This window comes from Adiantum capillus-veneris, chromosome 22 (genome assembly GCF_014529385.1).
Source record: "Adiantum capillus-veneris isolate H3 chromosome 22, ASM1452938v2, whole genome shotgun sequence".
Lineage (NCBI taxonomy): Eukaryota > Viridiplantae > Streptophyta > Polypodiopsida > Polypodiales > Pteridaceae > Adiantum > Adiantum capillus-veneris.
The window spans coordinates 130596055-130614549 of record NC_140952.1 but is presented as its reverse complement, the minus strand read 5'-3'; positions in this window follow the sequence as shown (position 1 = coordinate 130614549).

Below are 18495 nucleotides of genomic sequence, written 5' to 3'. Positions count from 1 at the left end.
AAACCTAAAATTCACTCATTCTCTCATTTGTGCAATAGAAGAGTGCTCTTGCTCCATCTCCATCTCCATCTTCTTCTTCTTCACCTCCTTGTGTGTGTGTGTGTATGTGTGTGTGTGAGAGAGAGGGAGAGTGTGTGTGCGATCGAGCATTACGAAGGCACGACGGCGGCGAAGCGGTTGAGCGCGGCACGACTGCAGCTTCTTCTTCATCGCGGTGAGGAATCCACCACGAAGACGAGCGTAGAGCGGTGAGTGACACACCCTTTGCTCTCTTGAGCTTGCTAGTTTAGGCTTGTTGTGAGCTTGGAGCCATTTGTGGCTCGCACACGGTGTGTCGGCAAGTCCTTTGCTTTGACAGTGCGGCAAGGAGCGCACACCACGCCCACCACAGAAAAAGAAGAGGAATACTAATTGTGCCTAGCTAGATACCCATTCTTGGTAAATCTTACCTTCCAATAATCTTTCCCATATATTAGTTGAGTCGGCCATCAATGAGCCGTGAGTTTATTGTTTTCTGGGATTTTTGATCCTGTGAATACAATTTTTTACCCCAAGTCCAGTTAGTGGCTGAAGAAAACTCCCCCTATTGAGGAAGGGAATAGGCACTAAGTCCAGTTAGTCGGTGAAGAAACTCCCCTGGTCGAGGGAAAAAGGCAGATTTAGTAAAAAGGATATGTAAGTAAAGGTATGTATGTATTTGTGTGGGTGTATATCTATATATATATATTTATTTATTTATATATATGTTTATGCCCGCCCAAACCCAGGCTTCATACTCCATGAGACAGTAGGCCCATAGAGAATGAGCCTACTGCCTCATTAATGTGATGAGAATATCAATGTCTGTCCTTATTCTAGGCCAAAGTTTATTTTTCAAAAACTTACAAATGGTGTGAATGAGATATTTTCTATTAAACCCATTGGACATAACTTTGGAAATAAGCTTTAGTATGTCTTGAAAAGCTATAAAGGTATTGGTTGAGGAATATAATATAAGATATACCATGCCCAAATGTGTTTTAATAGAGTTATTATAAGGTCGATTACGTTTCCTTTTTACAAATTCTGCAAACGTAAGCATCGATTGGTCTCTCTTCCATGAGTATTTAGTAGTGATTTTCCCGTATATGGCGGTATCAGTGTTTCTAAATTAAGAAATGACATTTTTGTGACCTTTCGATATTTTGCTATGGAAATCTCTTCTAAGAGAGTTGAGTCAATCTTAAGTACATTTGGGTAGATATCTTTGACAAAGGTACCAAAGCCTGGATTATTTATGCTAAAGATATCATCCATGTATCGAAATGTACTGTCAAAATATTGAAGGAGTTCGGAGGTTACAGGTTGCTCCATTGTTACCATATACATGTGGTAGTGATGTGTGTGAACACACTAGGACCGCCGGGGCATTTTTTCCCTCTTTAGGAGGTTTTTTCCCCCGTGCATTGTATATACGCCCATCACTCTAGGGCTATCTATCTTTCCATTGCACACTAAGTAACACACTCTCTATTGTGTACCTTGAGCTTCCTTTGTCTTCTCCAAGCTGTGTGTGTTTCTCTGCAACCCTAATTCCAACAATTGGTATCAAAGCAGGTCACGTCCTTCCGAGCTTAGTCGCCAGCCGCTCTAGCACACGCCTGATCACCTTCTCCGATTTCAGTGAGCTTTGGCGAGCGTTTGCAGGTCGACAACAATTTTGGGTGAACTCGAAGAGCTCGGTCTGCTCATAATTTTGATTTGGGCTCATTTCGGCCTCCGTTTCCACTACAGGCAGTACTGCACACGCTATTTCGTCATTTTGTGCAGAATTTCTGTCAGTGCCATTTTCTGCATAAGAGGTGCCTTACAATCTTCTACGGTTTGTGCTATATAGCACAGGTTGTTCCCGCTCCGTTTCTCCTATTTTCGTGTAGTTTTCACATCAGGTGCAGCATTTACCATGGCTGACAACAACAACACAGATGTGTTCAAGATGTTTGCTGCTGAGGACAGGTTGGATGGGGACAACTACCCTATGTGGGCTTATATGATGCAACATGTTCTTGTGTCAAAGGGTGTCTGGAACATTGTGCAGGGCATTGATGTACGTCCTGGTTCTGAAGATGTAGGCGATGTTGAGGATGTTGCAGGTCTTGCTGCAAGGATTGCAGCTGTTAGAGTTGTTTTGCCTACGGCAGAACAAGCTCGTTGGGATGTTAAGGATGCGCAGGCTCATGCATTGATTGCGTTGTCTGTGAAGCGCACCATTGTTCCTCACATCCGTTCTGCAAAATCTACAAAACAGGCTTGGGATATTCTAGCAGGTCTTTATGCAAGCCGCAATGAGGCTAAAATTGCTTTGCTGCGTAAAGAGCTAGAGTCGAAGATTATGCATGAGGAAGATGATATGGACACTTTCCTTGCTAGTGTCAAGGATATCAATGAGCAGCTTATTTCTGCAGGTGAAGTCATTTCAGACAGTTCCCTTGTGCAGACGGATCTTGATGCCTTACCAGATTCCTACCAGACATTTGCTAGTACTAGGAGACTGATGACCCAAGGAAATCCAGAAGTTGTGAGGTTTGATGCATTATGCACATTGCTGTTGCAAGAGTCACTTTGTAGAAAAAACAGGACTAGGCAGCGTGCAGTTGAACATGCCTTTATTGCTTCTCAAAGAAAGGGTGGTAACAGTAATGCAGCAACTTCTTATGGTTCTGCTGCGAGTGGCAAAAATTATGTTCCTAATGCTTCTGCTGGCAGTACTTCGCCTGGAAATTCTGGTGATAAGGGCAAAAAGAAGATGCGTTGCCATTATTGTAAAGCATATGATCACTTGATCAAGTCGTGTCCTAAGTTGAAGGCCAAAGAGGCTAAGAAGAAAGAGGGTGGTTCCACTGCAAATGCTGGTTCCACTACAAATGCAGCCATTGTTGAGTCTTCTGTGAAAGGAGACTGTGTTGCTGATGTTGATGCAGGATGGGCTTTTAGCGCCGAGTGCACTTACAATCCTGCTGTCCATGATGCATGCTTGTCAGTTGCTGCAGATTCACATGTGTGGTATTTCGACAGTGGTGCTACAAAGCACATTACCTCACATCGTGAATTGCTTACCTCTCTCGAGTCTGTCCCTCATGGGAATTCAGTCACTTGTGCCAACAACGCCTCTTATCCAGTTCAAGGAGTTGGAAAGATTGTGCTCACTGCTGCTAATGGCAGTTCCTTCACACTTGTTGATGCACTTTATGTACCTGGGATCAAGAAGAATCTCTTATCTGTATTCGCACTTGCTAGACTTGGACTTGTAGTCAAATTTGTGGATGAGAGATCTACAGTTCATGATCTCAGTTTTGGTGATGAAATTGTTGCATCTGGGCTTCTGTGCTGTGGGCTGTATAAGCTCACTTTGTATGACAAGTGTGGACAAAATTTTGCAAATGCTGTTGCAGATTCAAGGGCTATTTCAGATGCAAAACTTTGGCATGCACGTTTTGGTCATCTGAATTTTGCCAGTTTGCTGCGTTTGCAGAAATCTCATATGGTTGCTTCTTTGCCGCTTCTTGAAGCACCTGTCAAACATGTTTGTGAAGGCTGTATTTTGGGTAAGATGCAGCGTTCTAAGTTTCCAAAGGATGGTTCAGTTCGGGCCACATACAAGTTGCAGCTTGTGCATAGTGATGTTTGTGGGCCCATGCAAACTCCGTCCTTGGGCAATTACCTGTACTTCGTGACTTTCGTTGATGATTACTCCAGGCATGCATGGGTATTTCCGCTTAAAGCGAAGTCCGAAGTCTTTATGTGCTTCAAACAATTTCTGGCTATGGCTGAATATGTCTCGAAATGTACTATGGGCACCCTCCATTCAGATCGAGGGGGGGAGTATATGTCTCATGAATTTAATGCATTTCTGGCTAGTCGTGGGATAAAACACCAATGTACAGTGCCTTATACACCTCAGCAAAATGGTGTTGCGGAGAGGAAAAACACGTCACTGACGAAAATGGCAGGATGTATGGTCAAAAGTCAAGCTTTACCGCATTCTTTTTGTCTTGAGGCCATCATGTGTGCCACTGATGTACTTAACAGGTGTCCTACGAAAGCTTTGCAGTCTATTACTCCATATGAAGCATGGCATGATAGAAAACCTTCTATTGAGCACATGCGTGTTTTTGGCTGTTTGGCATATGCTTTGGTGCCACAAGTGCAGCGCAGAAAATTGGATGATAAGGCTGTCAAATGTATTTTTGTTGGTTATAGTGCTGAAAGCAAAGGTTACAGGTTGTATCATCCACAAACAAAACGTATTCTGGTTTCTCGGGATGTAGTGTTTGTGGAAGATTCTGTTCAGGCCTTGCTGTCATGTACTAGAGACAGTAATGTAAGCTCACAGGACATTTATGACACTTTGTTGCCTCTTTTCAGTGGTGGAAATACGAATGTAAGTTCCAATGAGGCAAATGTACAACCTATGGGGGTTTCTGAAAATGTTTTAGATCAGCCTATTACTGATGCAGATGTACATGATGTACTTGATGAGGAAAGGCCTGAAAATGAGCAGGCTAGAGGTATGCCAAAATGGCTGGTGCACACTTTGTGTGACAGTAAATTGGATGCACCTTTGTCTAGTCGTACTTGTTCAGGCTCTCGCCATGCATCTTATGCATCAGATTGTTATGCTTTGGCTGTGTCTAGTTTACATGATGTTGAGGAGCCTCTGTCTTTTGATGAAGCACAGAATTCAGAAAATTGGATGGCTGCCATGCAATTAGAATATGATGCACTTATAGAAAATGACACATGGACTTTATGTGATTTGCCTCCTGGCAAAAAGGCCATTGGTACAAAGTGGGTTTACAAGTTGAAACGCAAACCGGAAGGTGAGATCGATCGCCATAAGGCTCGACTTGTTGCAAAGGGTTATGCACAACAAAAAGGCATAGATTATGAAGAGACTTTTGCTCCCACTTGTCGTATGACTACTGTGCGTTTTCTATGTGCATTGGCAGCTCATTTTGGTTGGGATGTACATCAATCAAACATTGTTACTACTTTCTTGAATGGTGACATATTTGAGGAAGTTTATGTAACGCAACCTCGCGGTTTTGTCATAAAAGGACAAGAGGACAAAGTGTGCAAATGTAACAAGGCTTTGTATGGGTTGAAGCAATCTCCTCCTGCTTGGTATGAGAAAGCTGACACTCATTTGGTCAAACAAGGCTTTTGTAACAGTCCAACAGAAAGCACATTGTATGTAAAGCGTGAGGGTGATGTATTTCTCATCGTGGTTCTTTATGTTGATGATTTGCTGATCACTGGACCAAATGAGAGACATATTGCTGAATTTAAGGCTGATTTGAATGCTACTTTCAAGATGAAAGATTTGGGGCTGTTGCATCATTACTTGGGTATACAGTTTAAGCAGTGTGATGGTGGTATTGCCTTGTGTCAGAAAAGTTACATAGAGACATTGCTATGTAAGTTTGGACTTGAGGATTGCAAACCTATTGCCACTCCCATGGAAACAGGTTTGAAGTTGAGTCTACATGATGCTGGTGATCCTGCTGATGTCACTCTTTACCAAACTGTTGTTGGCTGCCTCATTTATGTATGCAACACGAGGCCGGATATTCAGTTTGCAGTCTCACAGGTCAGCAGATTTATGCATAGCTCAGGGTCTAAGCATTGGCAGGCTGTCAAGAGGATTTTCCGCTACCTTAGTGGCACTTTACATCTTGGCTTGTTTTATCCCAAGGGGGGATCATTGCTGCCAGACTTACATGCTTTTTCGGACTCAGATTGGGCTGGTTGTTTTGGCATGCGAGTGTCCACAAGTGGTTTTTGTTTCATGCTTGGCAGTTCATGTATATCATGGTTAAGCAAGAAGCAACCTACTGTGGCCACTTTGAGTTGTGAGGCTGAGTACAGGGCAGTCTTCACAGCTACGGTTGAGTGTGTATGGCTCAGACGCCTTATGGCTGATTTGGGTGTTGGACAGGACACTGCCAACACTATCTACACTGACAGTCAGAGCGCATTGGCAGTTGCGAGGAACCCAGTTTTTCATGCTCGCACAAAGCACATTGAGGTGCATTACCACTATGTCAGGGAGAGGCTCTCAGCAGGAGAGATTAGCTTGGCTTATGTGCCAACACAGGACAACCTTGTAGATCTTTTCAGAAAGGCATTGTCTCGTGAGAAGCTTGAAGCTTTCCGCAAAGCTTTGGGCTTACTCCCCTTTGTGGACTGATCTTGTCCTCAGGGCATGGCACTTCCCTTTACTCATGTGCCAGCTCTCGTTCACCGCATCACTCCAGGGGGGATTTGTTACCATATACATGTGGTAGTGATGTGTGTGAACACACTAGGACCGCCGGGGCATTTTTTCCCTCTTTAGGAGGTTTTTTCCCCCGTGCATTGTATATACGCCCATTACTCTAGGGCTATCTATCTTTCCATTGCACACTAAGTAACACACTCTCTATTGTGTTCCTTGAGCTTCCTTCGTCTTCTCCAAGCTGTGTGTGTTTCTCTGCAACTCTAATTCCAACATCCATCACTTTGGAAATCCATTTAAATTCAAAATAGGCGAGGTACAGATCACACATGATAGGAAACAAGAAAAACCCATAGGGATTGTGGTACGCATGTCTAACCTCACCATCCTATCTTATTGCAGTATTAGCGAGAACCACAGTTAAATTATCAATCCATGGGATGAAGCTGACTCGACTAGTGCATAGAGGCTACAAGAGATTGTCAATCTCTCGGAAAACAACTAACAACTTGCATCTAACTCAAGCTACACTCAAGTGACTAAAATCACCAAAAGCCAATCGCTCATTGACAAACAAATCACATCCGTTACAGCATCAGATGACATCTGAACATAACGAAACTTCTAGAACATGTTTATAAGACTTAAGCACGCATGCTTATGGTCTCAAACCCCACTTTAGGTCAAGTGCCAAAATCGTGATTATTAACAGCAGTGGATTTTTGACCTAGTCGTTTTCGACCCAGAATGCATCTATATGCTTAGCAATGATGCCCCAACACCCCACGTACACTTAGTTTTTGATTTGAAAGTGTAAATTCCTAGTTATGGATGAAATTAGGCTGCAAGTCGGCGACGCCAAAAGCTATGAAATACCGTGATGTGTTTACGTCAATGTGTAGAGCTCTTACCTGCGGTTGCAACGCAACAAACACGACTGCAATGTGACAACCGGGAAGGGAGTAGGAAGCGCGAGAAGGAGAGAAGTGAGCATCGTTAGCTCACGCTACGTTTCTATTATCCAAAAACCTAATAATAACTTACAAAAATTGGCTTTTATACCTTAGCCAAGGTTTTTGGTGGTCAAAACTAATAATCTGGGAGTTCTCCAAAGATGGGTAATGACAGATTGATACAATTTGGAAGCTTGTAGCTCCGGCTCATTAATTACAGAGTTTATACAAAAAAATAGGAGTTATAATATTCTCGATTTATCAAAATAATAAGTGTTTTACAATGAGAACTCCAAAAAATGGTATCCGTGTTAGCTTGCTGCTAACATTCCCCCCCTCCTCATTTGTGTAGTCCCTTGACACAACTTTACGTCCGAAGTAGTCTTTGGACTGGCGAGACTGGCGAGGCGGTCTTTAAGTGCATTCTGTGCCTTTTGGTATCTGATCTTCCTTTCTTTATCTGGCACTTGCAAAAAATGCATAGTTACTTTGTTTTTGAGCTCCACCGCTGAGTAGCCTACAAACCTTGATGTGAGGCGGTTGATTACTGGCGCAAATATTTCCATTCCCCAGGTGAAGAATCCCGTGTAGAATGCTTCCTCGAATGCCATTATATTGTGTGAAGGTAGAAACATGCATCTAGCATAGAAGCCATAGAGGACTTCTTCGGAAGCTTGGCCAGTGAGATTACAGCACAAACCTTTGTTACCCTCAAGGAATGGCATCCAAGGGGTGCCTGCTTGCTCTGGCTCATTGAACACTTTGATGGATGTGAGCAGCATTTGGCAGATCTTATATAGCATAGCACATGACAAATCTGGTAGACTTTTAAAGAATGACATGGCGCCCTTTAGTGTTTTCACCATGTATTATTCAGTCGCTGGTCCCTTTTCTGGACCAGGCAATCTGGGGTAATTCAGCCAACTTGGCTGCTTCTTTAGTAGTGCCTCATGTGCTATCGAGGTCCTTACACTTGGTACAGGACAAAAAGTCGGATCTTTTTGCAGGGTTACAGATGCTATCGTGAACAGAATCAAGTACCTTGGGTTCTTGTTCAGCCAGCTCAACCTCCACTTCGGGTGGTCTTTGTCTGCACCCTCAACTTGCATGTCTATGTAAAGTCTTTCTTTTACTTGTAGCAACTCAACTTTAATCAAAGGGTAGGGCAGGGATTGCTGGTGCCATTGCACATTTATTTGATTGGGAGTGAGTTGTGTGCCATTGACAGAATGAAGTACTCTCAGATCCCAATCCATTGCTGCCTTCCACTGCTCATCTACCTCTTGTGTAACTTTTTCTTTTAGTGCTTCTTCTTCAGACTTTGAGAGCTGGACCATGGGCACTGTGTATTCTTCTGTGATGGGTATCTGAAATTCATCCTCGCCACTCAGATCTACTATCGACTGTGTCTCCATTTCAGCAAATGATACTGAGGGTATTTCTATCTGAGGCTGCTCCAAAGGGCTTGCCTCTTCTTGCGTTTCCGGCCTTCCCTGTCTCAGTAGCTGGTTGACTCTTTTAAGTTCAGTTATCTCCTTCAGCAGTTTGTCTTCTCTTTGGACCCGCATTAAGGCCAAGTCTTTGCGCTGAGATTGCTCTAATTTCAGCTCCATCTTGAATTCTTTATTTTTCTATTCTAGTGCCTTGTAGACTTCGTTTGTTCCCATGATCGAGGTGACGGCTGGATTTTCTCGTATTTGTCGTAAGAATATCACCTGATCATGATTCTTTGTTCTGAGTATTGTAGAGAAGCATTAGCTACATCTAGCTGTACTTGGATTTTTTGAGCTGAGAGGGTGGTAGTTAGAAGCTCATTTGTAACTTTGGTCAACTCATCATCCTTGGCTTTGCATGCATCTAACAGTTTGGTAAGCAGCTCACCCAGCTCCTCCATTTCTTTTTGTTGCTTATTTCTTGCAAATTGATGTTGTTCAGCTTCTGCTCTCAACTCCTGCACTTGCCCCTGTAGATCAGTGATGACATTAAGTCGGTCGTCTAACTCCCCTTGGAGTGCATCGATCGCCATTTCTAAGTACTCTTTGGCCCTTGTGCTACGGCCAAGTGCTGTTGAGCGAAGTATTTCTGTCATCTCCTGCATTTGCTTAGCATATTTGTTGACCTTTAGGATGATTTTGTCATTTGATTGCCAATCTTCATGTCATGCCAACTGAGTTGATGTTTCTGTGGCCTCTTGTGTGTCTTTTTGCTGTGTTCGGACGGCTGGTTGCTATTGTTCTTGTAGCCGTGGCTACAAGAACAATAGCCACGGCTACAAGAACAACAGCCACGGCTATTGTTCTTGTAGCCGTGGCTGTTCTTTTTTCGTGGAGGTAGAGGGTGGTGCCTCGGCCTTCTCTTGTTGTGATGAGGTAGAGGGTGGTTCCTCTGCCTCTTGTTCTCTTGACTGCTCAAGCCTTGTGGTGTCCTCTTCTGTTGCAAGACTTGCTTCCTTTTCTGTCTCTAGCTCTTTCTCTATTGGCTGCTCTTGAGTAGATCCAGTTGCTTGTTTTGTAGATTCATCTGCCTTTTGATGTTCAGGTTCTTGTGTAGGTTCAAATGCCTTCTGCTGTTTAGGATCTTGTGTAGCTTCAGCTGCTTTCTCCTGTTCAGCTTCTGCTTCTTTCGTTGGCTCATTTGTTGTGTCTTTAACTGCCGGTGATGGTGGTGGACTCGACATTGGTTGATCTTGGTGTTCAGAGACAAGAGAAGTGATGCGGGAGACACATCACCTTGGGCATGTTGTGCTTCTCCTTGTACAATGGTCTCCTCTGCATGCTCTTGATGTTCTTCCACCTCTTTTGCCTTCTTTGCCGCTTCTTCGGCTTCTTTTAGCTTTAAAGCTTCTACTTCTTGGTACATCCGTTCCTGTACTTCAGCGGGTTCTTCAGCCTGCTTCCTGGTGTGATGCTTGGTCCTTGGTCCCTTAAGTCCACTAGGCACCCATTCCTTTTGGGTCCATTCAAAGTGGTCAAGACATATTGTGCGTGGTCCACCGGTTGCCTAGTTGTTGACTTAAGGACTTGCATGAAGGTGGTGGTAATCGCATGATTGGGCGTGGTATACCTTGGTGGCCTTTTAGCAAGGAAATGAAAGTGTGGGTGGTATAATCTGGCTGGCTCTTCAACCTGTTTGTGAGTAAGGTCAGCAAAGGTGGCTGCGGTGGTTTCTTTGGTGAAAGTACCTACCGTTTTCCTATCCCTTGCTCTCATTGTCATTCCTTCTGTGGGCAGTCTGAGTGCTTCTGCCACTATTTCCTTGGTTATCACCACTTCAACTTTATTCCCCTGAGAGTCAGAAATATGTGTAGTTCCATCTCCTTTGATCGCGGATAAAAGCTCGTAAGCTTTTTGGAAATCCACACCGCACGACTCCTGTTCATAGAAATCTCTGGTCCTAGCCTGCGCGGTAGGTTGGCTTCTTTGGTCTCAGGCTTCGCAGAGACATCATATACTTCTTTTGGTAGGAGTTGCAACTCTATCTGATGTTGCTCTTCACTCTTGAATTTGCTAGTGAACACTGTGGTGTGATGCTCTTTGAGCTGTTCTTTTGAAAGATAAGTTGCCTTGGCTGTTTTGACTGAATCGGGGTCCAATTGGTATGCGGTGAATGTTGTCTACTTTTAGGGTCTGTTCCGCTCTTTTTACTTGAGTGGTCTTACACACTATGGATTCGTTTTTGATATCTCCCAAGTAAGAGGGTAATGTTTTCAAGGTCAATGGTTTTGACATTCCTGAAGCTTCAGATCCGCAATCCCCATACAAGGATTGTACATCCATGTTCATATCAGGAGGTAGGTTGTTCAACCAGACTTCCTCTATAGGAGTTGACTTTAGAGTTAGCATCCCATCATTGATCTCTCTAACTTTCTCCCATAAGTGTCCTGGCCATTCTTCCTCTACGAATGGAATTCCGTCTAAGGCATCTTCGTTGTCCGGCACTATAAGTTCTGGTTCTTTTGTTTCAAGGTGGGGTTCTCCCACCACATCATATTTTTCTTTAGTTTCTCTTAACACAAGCTCTTAAGATTTTGAGATACTTTCAAGCTTGGTTTTTTATTTTTCTAGCATTTCTTGTGTGATTCTTACCAAATTTTGATAAGCTTCTAGCTTAGCTGCTTCCATGTCTGGAGAAAGATAGTTTTTCCATTTGTTTTTCATGTTTTGGACTGCTTTAAGTCCTGCTTGGTAGGCTTCCAAAGCTGCATTAATAGGCTCAAAAATTTTATCAACCAAAATGGATCCTCCAGATTTCATGGTTGTTTCCTTGATTTCACTTCCAGTTTCTTTCACCTTTTCTTGGAATAGCTGTTTTGCTTTCTCCTCTTTCAGCTCGTTGTTTTTGTTTTCTCATCTCATACCTTTTGCTTCTGCTTCTTTTGGTATTTTGAGATATAGCTTTTGTGTTCTCCGAATCATCAGAGGAGTTGTGTTCCTTTTTCTTAGCCTGGGCTCTAGTGATTACCTTGATTGGAACAATCGATTCACTCTCTGATGAGCTACTAGGTATCACTTGGACTACGTTTACTATTATTTTAACCTTGTTTAAAGGATTTTTAGGACAATCTTCCGGAAAGTGTCCTCTCTTTTTGCAACATTGTATGAAATAGGCTTCAACTGGCTTGAGGTTTTTGTCAGGCTCTGTACATTCATTTTTCCAATGATCATCTGCACCACAGTTGTGACAGTTTCCCGTTCTTGGCTTAATCATGGGTCTTACCATGGGAGGTCCGACACCTTGATTAGCTACATAATACATTGGTGCAAGCTCTGGTGGAGCATAAGTCACGGTTTCTTCCATTGGTGGTGGATATGAATTATACCAATCTCCTTTAACCATTACTGTAAATGGACTAGGCTCCGCATAGGATGTAACATGCACTAATGCTTGTTCATCTATGACTCCTTCGGAGTGCATGTACTTTACAGGCACTGCATTATTTCTTGGGTTTGGAGGTTGTTGACCCAACACAGATTGAGGTCTTTCCATACCCATTGGTGGTCTTTGAACTTGCACCATATTAGGCTGATATCTGTACATGGGTTGTCCTTGTGGCCTCATAGTCTGATATCTGTACATGGGTTGTCCTTGTAGCCTCATAGGCACGTACTGAACATTCCCATCATACTTTGGTCGGAAGTAGCACTCATGGATCTCATGGTTGGTAAATTTACTCTCAATTGCACACCATTTTTGTGGCCTAATTGGTTGTCCCTGTTAAGGTATCCCTTGTCCTGGTCCCCTCATAGGTGCTTTTTGCATGTTGTTCATCATATCATTCATCCTTTTGAGCATGTCTTCTATGGCTGAAAGCGGTGTTGCAGCAACCATTCCTACTTGTGCAGGTTTGGTGGATGCTGTTTTCTCGCTTTGGTTATCCTTATGGACATCTTCTGCATTGAAAATATCACAATTGTCTCCTAAATCGATAGCATCTGACACACACTCTTCTAGGGTTGGATGCTTCTTGCTATAAAGTATAGCATGAAGCTCCTTGTTTAGCAGTCCTTCTAGAAATAAAGAGACTAGTCGTTCTTCTGCAAGTATCTCTAGCTCTGGGCATCTAGCAATGTATTGCTTCATTCGAGTTGCACAATCCCTAACAGACTCACCTTGTTTTTTTTTAAAGTTGTAGATTTGAGCTACCGTATTGTGTTTGATCCCTGTTTTGGAACAAGCAGCAACAAATCCTTGAGCTAATGTGTTTCAGTCCATGATTGACCTTGGCGAAATGTTTTGGAACCATGTTAATGCTTTTTCTTTTAATGTCATTCCAAACTTCTCGAATTGAGTGTGGAAATCGAATATAAGTTTTGCTCTTAGCACTTGCTTAAAGCTTGCTAAGTGGTCGTATGGATCCCCTGATCCACTGTATTTTTTGACCCATTTCCAAAAATCAGCTGGTCTGACGCGTCTGTTTGGTTCAACTCCCGGTCTCCTGGAAGTTGGTCCTGTTCCGAGTCCTTCAAACCAGTCTATTGGAAATAGTGACTCATGTAGCCCTGGACTGTCCTTAGTGTCACCCGATTTTCTTCGTGATGAGGTGGTTTCTGGTTTCTTCACATTACTCTCAGGAGATCTCTCACGGTGTTTGTCTCTTGGAATGGTTTTTGGTCCTTGACCCAATATCCAATCCCTTATGGAATACCCTTGGTATTTGGTTTGTTCTACCTCCTCAGGTGTCATCATAATAAAGTTGTCGTTATAACAATCCCTAAACAGGTAGGTTGGTAGGTCTGTTGATCCCTTATCTTTGATCTTGACGATATAGATGATCTTCATGGCTGTTAGTTGTCCTGATTTGGTATGCGAAGTCCAAAGAAGATCTTTTACGTTTCTATCCTCCCAACAATAGACTCCGATCCTAGGATTATCCGTTCTAAGCCGTTTCAAAGGCTTCAAATCTACTTGATCGTATCCCTCGGATTCTAAAGTTGGTGGTCCTTCTTTTGCTGACATAACTGGGATTATGGTGTTTACTTCTAACCCCCATTTGTCTATCATGTTAGGGTTTTCGATTTGTACATACCGAGTTCCGTTTCTGTTCGTGTACATTTTTCCTTGTTTGTTTGCCTTAATCTCTTCTTCGAACTCAATAGCATGGTCATCAATGCGAATAGCATACTCCTCGTTAGGGTCCAGGTAAACCTAAGCTCCATGGCGGTTAGTTTTATAAAAAGAGAGTATATGCTTATAGTGCATTGTCGTTCCGGTTTTCAAGTGAGTCAAGTAAGAATACATTTCAGATGTTGAATCTAAAAAAGTGTCTGAGACTTCTTCGAGAATTGTGTGCAAGCAATTGCCTTGATTCACGCTTTCTTTGGTGGATACTCTACTGGAGGTTTCTCCGAGTATGCCCTGATTTCCTAGTACACGACCAGATCTAAGGTTCATATAGACTTATGAAGCCATGGTTAGAGTACTTACCTTTGGATTGACTTGTTGTCAATTTCTACTTGATTCGATTGCAACTTTCTATCAAGCTACCGATTCCTCGTCTGCAACCTGATTACTGTACAAATTTGCACAAGTTAGCTATTCTTCTATAAAGACAATAGAGTTTTTGCTAACTGTCGTGATTGGTCTATGTGTATTACTTCAAATCGAGCTATGGGAGTCAGCAATTGACTTTCAGATTCGACTTTGGCAAAAAATCAAAGGATTAATCTGCAACTTGAAAACTGAGTGAACATGTACCAATTTGGATCCGATTGAACCCAAAATTGCTCGGTGGCTTTGTATTATGCTGGTCTAACACTGTACAAGTTCAAAAGTCAAAACTGGTGTCCCTGGGTAGTAGTAGTAAATAATCATGATTATTTACTTTTGCTAGTTTTTTGCACTTTTTGGCTTGGTTTGGCAAGTATACAACCTGTTAAAGTCCATGGACAAGTTTCAACAAGTTTGGACAAAATCTGATCAAGTTTATCAACTATTTGTGTCCGTAAACTATGATTTCAAGGATCTGGCTTAAGTCTCACTTTTGTGATCCAAATTTCACCAAAATTGATTTGTGGGGTCTCCTTGATATGCTTGACCTTGTGATATACTCAAATTTGCAAAATTTTCAAGTTTTGAAGCTGATAAATAATCGCGATTATTCAGTCCAGCTATATTTCTGCAAATATTTGTCCCAACTTTGACACAGATCTGTTACGCACCTAAAGTTAAGGTCCCTAGCCAAGTTTCAACAAGTTTGGACAATTTTTGGTCAAATGGTTATCAATTTTCTGTCCGCAGACTAACTTTGCAAATTTGGTCACAATTTCCAATCCAGTGATCCAAATCTTACCAAATTTGTTTTGTAGGCTTAATACAACATGATAAAACTAGTGGTATGCTAACTTGGTCCAACAAGTTGAAAATGGGGCAAATGTAAATAATCACGATTATTTACAACTGGTAACTTTTTGCATCTTATTGGTCAACTGAGCATGTACACATGTTTATCACATCAATATAAGCCTATGAATCAAATTTCAACAAGTTTGGACAATTTTTTTCCCAATTTACACTCAAGATTCAGAAAGTCAGTACAATTTTACCTAGTTTTTTGCCAGTTTGGTGATCCAAATCTTTTGTGCCTTTACAAAAGTTGTTTGTACACATGCAATGAGTCAATGGTATGAACCTTGGTCAAATTTGAGCTAAAAGTTAATAATCGCGATTATTAACTTCAAGCTTGAAATGAACCAATTTTTGCAATTTTTCAATGGACAGTCTTTTTATGAGCTATTTTAAGTCTATAAATCAAGTCAAAACTTAATTTGGCCTAAAATATCAAGAAAAGGTAAATAATTTGAGTTTTGGCCAAATCTTGAAATTTTTACCTCGAAGTGTCCTTGAGCTTATCAACTGGTTCAGACAACTTTTAAGCTTACTCTCCAGTCGGATTGAGTGGTTTGGAGTCTTTTCGTGCTATTTTTAGCCGTAGACCTGAAATGCTGCAACTTCCAATAACAACTCACAATGATTCTTTCAGAGAGAGCAATGTTCTAAAATCCACCTCGGACCCTACTTACCCTACTCCTAGATTCTTATGCAATGGAGTTATGGAAAGTGTCCATAAACACTAGTTTTCTTGTTTTTTATGGTTTCGTGAGCATTGATCTTAAGACTTGTCTCGTCTATCAATCATTCTCAAAATCCTACTCTATCTCTACAATCCTACAATTTTAAAGGCACTCAGCAAGTACGATTACCTCCAAGCTACCTCTACACAGCAAAAGACGACAATCTTAGGCTATGCGATTTCTAAAAGAAAGTTTTGAACTCTAGGCGATCCTAAAGGAAGTTAAAGGATAACTTCACAAGACGCTCGTGTTTTTCTCTAGTTTAGGTCTCTTCGATCCCCGGCAGCGGCGCAAAATGTGGGACGCATGTCTAACCTCACCATCCTATCTTATTGAAGTATTAGAGAGAACCACGATTAAATTGTCAATCCATGGGATGAAGCTGCCAACTAGTGCATAGAGGCTACAAGAGGTTGTCAATCTCTCAAAAAACAACTAACAACTCGCATCTAACTCAAGATGCACTCAACTAACTGAAATCACCAAAAGCCAATCGCTCATCGACAAACAAATCAGATCCGTTACAGCATCAGATGACATCCAAACGTAACGAAACTTCTAGGACATGTTTATAAGGCCTAAGCACACATGCTTACGATCTTAAATCCCACTTTAGGTCAAGTGCCAAAATCGCGATTATTAACAGTAGTGGATTTTTGACCTAGTCGTTTTCGACCTAGAATGCATCTATATGCTTAGCAATGATGCCCCAATACCCCGCCTATGCTTAGTTTTTGATTTGAAAGCGTAAATTCCTAGTTATGATGAAATTAAGCCGTGGGTCGGCGACGCCAAAATCTACGAAATATCGTGATGTGTTTACGTCAATGCATAGAGCTTGTACCTGCGGTTGCAATGCAACAAACACGACTGCAATGTGACAACCGGGGAGGGAGTAGGAAGCACGAAAAGGAAAGAAGTGAGCGCCATTAGCTCACGCTGCGTTTCTATTATCCAGAAACTTAATAATAACTTACAAAAATTGGCTTTTATACCTTAGCCAAGATTTTTGGTGGTCAAAACGAATAATCTGGGAGTTCTACCAAAGATGGGTAATGACAAGTTGTTACAATCTGGAAGCTTGTAGCTCCGGCTCATTAATTACAAAGTTTATCCGAGAAAATAGGAGTTACAATATTTTTGATTTATCAAAATAATAAGTGTTTTACAATGAGAACTCCAAAAAAGGTATCCGTGTTAGCTTGCTGCTAACAGGGATTCCATGTACCTATCAATAACATGAGTTACCCAACCTGACATAACAATTTAAGAGTAGCCATTCAATGAGATCAACCAACTCCTTCAATCCATAGTGGGTTGGTATTCTCTTAGTTGGTTAATTTATCCAACGAGGTAATCTAACCATAGAGATACAAGAATAGCCTTCCTTTCTTCTATCATCAAAAACCATTTTTATAAGTTTGTTTATTCCCTACCTACATCTATTTTGTTTTTTTCTAAAAAATTAGAACACCAAAAATATTTATCTTTTTATGGTAGCCTCATAATGAGAGAGATTTCTTTTGACCCCTTTATATTTTTTCCACTTATATTATTTATATTTGACATGTACATATTTTTTAGACCCCTCAATATTTGATTTTCTTAGTTGTACTATTCACTTATATCCTAATCTCAACAATATCTTCAATTATAGACCTACCAAATAAGGTCAAGGGTAGGTGGCATGCATACATGCACTATGGAGGGCTCACTCTTGGAGGTATTCAAAAGAATCATCCAAAGAAGGACCCCACAAGGACCTTTGCAGTGGAAAAAAACGGTCGGTTTTGCTGAATTTTTAAAGTTCACTTGCTCTCCGAATTTGAAAAGGTGATACAAACAAAAGTTGTAGCTCGTGGGCTGAACTTTTGCCTCAAATTTTTTCATATTTTTTTGAGCTACGAGCTGTGAGCTATGATGTTTTTAGTAGACCCCAGTTTTCCCATGCTATGCAGCCACACTCTCTCTTCCACTTTATCATTTTCCTCTTTCACACACACTTCTCCACTCATCATCCCCATCTCTCTCACCACTCCTCTCTGCACACTACTCACCTTCTCCTCAACCTTGAAAAATAAGAGAAACCATGGTGAACTCATACCTCCCACACACAATTCCATTCCAAAATTGACCACCTAGTCTCATTTTTCCTCCTCCAATTTACCCATATCTATCAAAAAAACCACAAAATTCAGCCTCTTCTCTTAAAAGACAGCATCATGGTGGTTGATTACTCAGCTTCAATTATCTTGTCTCTCAAGGAAGGTCAAGAGTGGAGAAAAAATGTACCGTCAAAGCTAGTGGACCGTCAACATGCGTCAAAATCGGCCCTACTCAAGACACTTGGAGCATCAACCTTGTAAGAAATCCACCTTTTCTTACCTCTTAAGAGTTTTTCTTCCTTATTTGTATCCTACATGGATACTCCCATTGTAAATATCCAATTCCATTTGTAAATTAATACTAACTCTACTAACACTAAACCACTATGAAAAGTCCTATCACCTCCATTTCTCTCCTCTCTCTTTCCCCACCAACTTCTTGATAATTCCAAGCAAAAGAAATTAGATAAATGGCTGAAAATCTAACCCAACCATGGTTAGAGGAGTAACCCTAGCCTTCAAAATTGCTATAAAAGGAGGGTGTAGCTAGCACAAAAGGGGGAGCCATAAGCAAGAGCACTATGCTATAGCTTGAGAAGCCAAGCTCAACC